Genomic DNA, 6,323 nt, shown 5'->3' with positions numbered 1-6,323 from the left:
TAAAGGCTCTGGCAGCTCTTCCTTTAGTGGACAGATGAAATGTTGAAAGTTCTTATTGTAATGCAAATGGATTTTGAAAGCCAATGTATCTTCTCCTATCAGGTACTTAAAATGGTCTAATTTGCGGAAGGCACCCGCATTAGAGAGCAGCTGACCCGCGGTTGGCGTGGACACCGTGAAACTGTGCACCAGCCACAAAAGGAGAGAGGTACCTGATACCCGTGGAGATGGTGTTTCTGGGCATGCTATGGGGGCCCCACTCCACCAGCCTCATATTGCACTCCCAAAAATGCATCCATGACAACCTCTGGTGGGGCAAGAGCAGGCATGGCGACAAACTCCAAGTTAGGGTCTCCAATTAGTTTTCCAACAAATCAAAGGGAAGACCTCTTCAAAGTTTGTAGTTACTTTTAGCGGAAATGTCTAAGACTGAACATACTTCTTTCTTTTTTTTCTTAATGTTTATTTATTTTTGAGAGAGAGAGAGAGAGAGAGACAGAACATGAGCAGGGAAGGAGCGGAGAGAGAGAATCCAAAGCAGGCTCCAGGCTCTGAGCTGTCAGCACAAAGCCCCACGTGGGGCTCGAATTCACAAACCGTGAGATCATGACCTCAGCCAAAGTCCGATGCTCAACCAACTGAACCACCCAGGCGCCCCTGAAAATGCTTCTTTCAATGGAAGGTGATAGATTTTGCCTTAAATTTCCTGTCCTTAATACTCACTTTGTTGCCACACAATGTGACAGGAATGTGTTCACATACTTGTACCGAATCCCTATGCCAGTTAGGCACATCCTTGGAGGTAACACTCAATGTTACATCAAACATCATAATGGCACACTCTGTTTGGATATAACAGCCATCTCTCAATCTACCCAATTTCTTATGACTAGTTATATCCTGTACGTTCAACTTAACAGGTCCTCTGCTGGTGTGGAATAGAAAGGAATGGTCCTCAACCTCCAATGTAGTCACATACTTCTTCAACTCAGCACTCAAATGACATTTCACGAATGCCATTTTTTCCAGCACAATCATCACCAACCAATATAAGTTTGAACTGAACTTGTGATTCTCCTTAGGTGGCTTCCAGAAGCATCCCTGTGCCCCATCTGACTGAGGGCACTATGACCATTATTCTTGGATTTACTGTTAACATGATAGCATTCTCCATCTGTGTACCTTCTTGGTTCTTTGTTGTTGTTATTTTAAGTGTATTTATTTATTTAAAAGAAATTTTTTATGTTTTTTTTATTTTGAGAGAGAGAGAGACAGAGACAGAAACAGAGCACAAGTCGGGGCAGGGAAGAGAGAGAGGGAGACACAGAATCCAAAGCAGGCTCCAAGCTCTGAGCTGTCAGCACAGAGCCCGAGGTGGGGCTCAAACTCACAAACTGTGAGATCATGACCTGAGCCAAAGTCGGACACTTAACCAATTGAGCCACCCAGGGGCCCCTAAGTTTATTTATTTATTTTGAGAGATATAGAGAGTGTGAGCAGGGGAGGGGCAGAGAGCAGGAGGTTCCTCGGTGTCAACACAGAGCCCAATGCAGGGCTTAAGCTCATAAACCCTGAGATCATGACCTTAGCTGAAACCAAGAGTTGGATGTTTAACCGACTGAGCCACCCAGGCACCCCTGTGTACCCCCTTGTAAAACTAGACAACAATCTACAAGACCACTCTCCCTTCTCACACCGACTGCAGAGTTCAGGGGTCCCCAAGACCACCCTCAGTTTTAATTATTTGCTAGAGAGATTCACAGAACTCACTGAAAGTTGTTATACTCACCACTACAGTTTATTACAGAGAGAGGATACTGATTAAAATCAATTAAGTGAAGAGACACAAGGGGCAGAGTCCAGACAGGTCCAAACACAGAGCTTCCAGTTGTCATCTCCTGGTGGCGTCATGGACAGCGTTAACTCTTCCCAGCAGCTATGTATGACAGTATGTAAGAGTATCGCCAACCAGGGAAGCTCACCTGAGCCTCGGTGGCCTATTTCCACTGGAGCTCAGTCATGTAGACATGGTTCGTTGCCCACTCTGTGAAGGCTGAGCTGATAACCTTGTGACACAAAGCCCCCACCATAAACCACATTGTTACACTATCTGGTGTGGTCCCAGGCCCCCTTGTAAACAAAGACACTCATTTTTTAAAACTTTATTTACTTATTTTGACAGAGAGAGAGAGAGAGAGAGAGAGAGAGAGAGAGAGAATCCCAAGCAGGCTCTGCACTGTCAACACAGAGCCCGATGTAGGGCTTGAACTCATGAACCACGAGATCATGACCTGAGCCTAAATCAAGAGTCAGATGCTTAACCAACTGAGCCACCTAAGCTCCCAACAAAGACACTCTTATCTGGCAAGACATTCCACAGGTGATATAGACATCACCTCCCAGGAGTTGAAGACAAAGGCCACACCTTTCTTTGAGCAAGGTTCATTCTTTCCCACATACCTCTCATTCTGCTTTTCCTCTCTCTCCTTTTTCCACATCCCTTTCTCTTCTACCTCTCCTGTCCTAGGCTGGGGTGGGGGGTCACATTGTTATTGTAAGCGGTTTGAAGGTCAATGAAAAGGATGGGTCACATCACTAGTTCCCTCCCCAGGGTCTCCATACCTTTGTGCCCAGGGTGCTGAGTGGCAGCCACATTGCTTCCTGCTAGCTGAGCTCAGGGAGAAGGCACAGGGGTGCGGAAAGAGCACAGTTGGTCTTGGTAGCTAGAGGGGCTCTTGATCCCCCCCACCACCCAGCCAGCCGGGACATGTCAGAAGCATCATGTCTCCTCCCTGGTGTGTGAGGGAACTGACACAAAAGTGACAGAGAGAGGAGACCTGAGCAGGTCTGTGCTAAGTTGCCTGTGGCACTGACCACCACTCCCCGGTCCAAGTTGAATCCTGAACTTCAGGCAGAATAAGATCTTCCACTACCATACCCTTGGAGACCAGGCATCTTGGAGATTCTATGTACATGTGACTGGGAAGGATGGCTGTACCCAGAATGTGGGACAGAAGTAGATGATGAAGAATTTGGAGGGTGCCTGGGTGGCTTAGTTGGCTGAGTGACAAACTCTTGGTTTCAGCTCGGGTCATGCTCTCACGGTTCGTGGATACAAGCCCCATGTCAGGCTCTGCATTGATGGTATGGAGCCTGCTTAGATTCTCTCTCTGCCTCTCTTCTGTGTGTGCATGCACTCTCTCTCTCTCAAAATAAATAAATAATTGTAAAAAAAAAAAAAGAGTTTGGAGATCCATAAAATCTACCTGTTAAGAGTAGGTGACAGATTGTTTTCAAAAATGGCCACAGGGGCGCCTGGGTGGCTCAGTTGGTTAAGCGTCCGACTTCGGCCCGGGTCACGATCTCGCAGTCCGTTCCCGCGGGTTCAAGCCCCGCGTCGGGCTCTGGGCTGATGGCTCAGAGCCTGGAGCCTGCTTCCGATTCTGTGTCTCCCTCTTTCTCTGCCCTTCCCCCGTTCATGCTCTCTCTCTGTCTCAAAAATAAATAAACGTTAAAAAAAAAATTAAAAAAAAATGGCCACAATTCAAAAAAAAAAAGAAAAAAGGCCACAATTCCACCTCTATGAGGTATCTAGAATAGTTGAACTCATAGAAACAGAAAGTAGAATAGGGGTACCAGGGTCTGAGGAAGGGGGAAGGGGCAGTCATTGTACAGAGTTTCAGTTTGGGATGATGAAAAATTCTGGAGTTGACAACACCTAATGCTGCTGAGAATGGAGGAACAGGAACTCTCATTCATTGCTGGTGGGAATGCAAAATGGTACAGCCAGTATGGAAAGTAGTTTGATAGTCTCTTAAAAACAAGGTGCCTGGCTGGCTCAGTCAGTAGAGTATGTGATTCTTGATCTTGGGGTTGTGAGTTCAAGCCCCCCACGTTGGGTGTACAGATTACTTTTATTTTATTTTATTTTATTTTATTTTATTTTATTTTATTTTATTTTATTTTATTACGTTGTATTGTATTTTTGAGAGAGAGAAAGACAGCGTGCAAGTGAGGAAGAGGGAAGAAGGAGAGAGAGAGAATCCCAAGCAGGCTCCACTCTCAGCACAGAGCCCAATGCAGAGCTGGATCCCACCACCCTGGGATCATGACCTGAGTCGAAACCAAGAGCCTGATGCTCAGCCAACTGGATGCCCCAAGTGTAGAGATTACTTAAAACAAACAAACAAACAAACAAACAAACAAACAAAAAACATTAGGGGCACCCAGCTGGTCAGTCGGTAGAGCGTGCAACTCTTTATCTCAGGGTTGTGAGTTCAAGCCCATAGTGGGCATGGAGCCTACTTTAAAAAAAAAAAAAAGTTAAAAAAAAAGCCCAGCACAGCTCCCACTAAACATAGGCTTACCATGTAATTCAGCAAACGTGTTCCTTGGTATTTACCCAAAGGAGTTGAAAGCTTATGTCTACACAGAAACCTGAACACAGATGTTTGTAGCAGCTTATTCATAATTGCCAAAACTTGGAAGCCACCAAGATGTTTTCAGTAGGTGAGTGGATAAACAGTGGTACATCCACACAGTAAAATATGATTCAGCACTAAAAAGAAATGAGCTGTCAAGCCACAAAAAGACATGAGGAAATGTGAATGCATGCCACTAGTGAAAGGCAAAACTATGGAGACAGTAAAAAGACCAGTGGTTGTCAGGGGTTGGGTTAGAGGGAGGGATGAATAGGCAGAACACAGAAGATTCTTTGAGGCAATGAAAAGAAATGGTCCTGAACTAACTGTAAAAGTGCTAAATGAATAAAAGGTAGCATTTTTTAAAAAAAAAATCTATTTTTATTTATTTATCTTTTTTTTTTTTAATTTTTTTTTTCAATGTTTATTTATTTTTTGGGGACAGAGAGAGACAGAGCATGAACGGGGGAGGGGCAGAGAGAGAGGGAGACACAGAATCGGAAACAGGCTCCAGGCTCTGAGCCGTCAGCCCAGAGCCCGACGCGGGGCTCGAACTCACGGACCGCGAGATCGTGACCTGGCTGAAGTCGGATGCTTAACCGACTGCGCCACCCAGGCGCCCCCCAAAAAAATCTATTTTTAATAAGTTGTGGAAATGGACGGTAGTGATGGATAGAAGAGTAATTTTGATGTTATGCATATTTTACCACAATACAAAAAAATTTTTTTTTTTTTTAAGTAAGCTCTACACCCAGTGTGGGGCTCAAACTCACAACCCCACGATTAAGAGTTTCACGCTCAGGGTCCCTGGGTGGCTCAGTCAGTTAAGCATCGACGCTTAATTTCAGCTCAAGTCACGATCTCATGGATCATGAGTTCGAGCCCCTGGCTGGGCTCCGAGCTAACAGCACAGAGCCTGCTTGGGATTCTCTCTCTCCCTCTCTCTCTGCTCCTCTCCCCCCCCCCACTCTCTTTTTCTTCCTCAAAATAAATAAATGAACTTAAGAAAAAAAGAAGAGTTGCATGCTCTACCAACTGAGCCAGCCAGGTGCTCCATGATACAAAGTTTTTAAAGAAAACAGAGAGACACAATTATTACCCTCCCTTTTCAATGCAGAGCGGCTCTTCCCATCAGAGTGGAACCTGGTCTGGTCTTGGGACTTGCTCTGACCAATCCGAATACCAAACATCGTGCCTGGTCCAGGCCTCTCAAGAAGCCTTGGGCTTCATTGCTGTTTCTGCTTGCTCTCCGTATGGGAGAAAGACGATCTGACCAGGTGAGGCCATCGCAGACCAGACTGTCCCCAGCCACCCTGGCAGTGGATATTGTACATGTGGGTGTGAGCCACGTGCATCAGTGGAGCTATGCCCAGCTTGCCAGTCCACAGAATGAAGAGCTAAATCTAGAGTTGGTGTCGTAAGGCACTAAGCTTGGTTGTGGACTGTTTTGCAGCAAACACTAACCAACTCAGACTATGGTGATGGAGGCAAATAAGGACTTTCCAAGTGAGGAGCCTAATCCTCTGGGATGTTGGTTTCCCTTAAGTTGGAGTGTTTGAGGGACATGGGCTGCTAAGGGTTTTGGGAACACTTTTGGAGACAGCTGTTACCTTTACTGATGCTGCAGAAGCCTAAAACTTCTTGGAGGTCAAGGTTCCAGCCTTACGGGTTCTTAGATTTTGGAATCCAATATGAAAGAGATGTGGGTGACTCAGAGAGCATCTAGCAAAGAACTTCCGGTGTGATGGTAACGGGCATGAGCGTAGGAAGGGGGTTTGGGGAGCCAAGCTGACCCTCCCAAGAAGCAAGCTCACCTGCTCTCTCTTGGGCCTCCAGGATGCTGTGCAGGTAGCCTGGCAACAATGTCCCCAGGCAGGCTGGTGGGCCTACTCTGCTTCCCCT

The 6,323-nt window shown here is 46.0% G+C and overlaps 1 pseudogene; it reads right to left on the bottom strand.

Moving 5' to 3' along the window:
- Nucleotides 1–224: 224 nt before the first annotated feature.
- Nucleotides 225–5,611, bottom strand: LOC124509234 (GTP-binding nuclear protein Ran-like; annotated as a pseudogene).
- Between the last annotated feature and the right edge of the window lie 712 nt (nucleotides 5,612–6,323).

The sequence above is a fragment of the Lynx rufus genome, unplaced genomic scaffold (genome assembly GCF_022079265.1).
Source record: "Lynx rufus isolate CCGP_SWC_20201006 ecotype Redwood Valley unplaced genomic scaffold, mLynRuf1.p SCAF_14, whole genome shotgun sequence".
NCBI lineage: Eukaryota > Metazoa > Chordata > Mammalia > Carnivora > Felidae > Lynx > Lynx rufus.
This window is presented reverse-complemented; position numbering and strand designations above follow the sequence as displayed.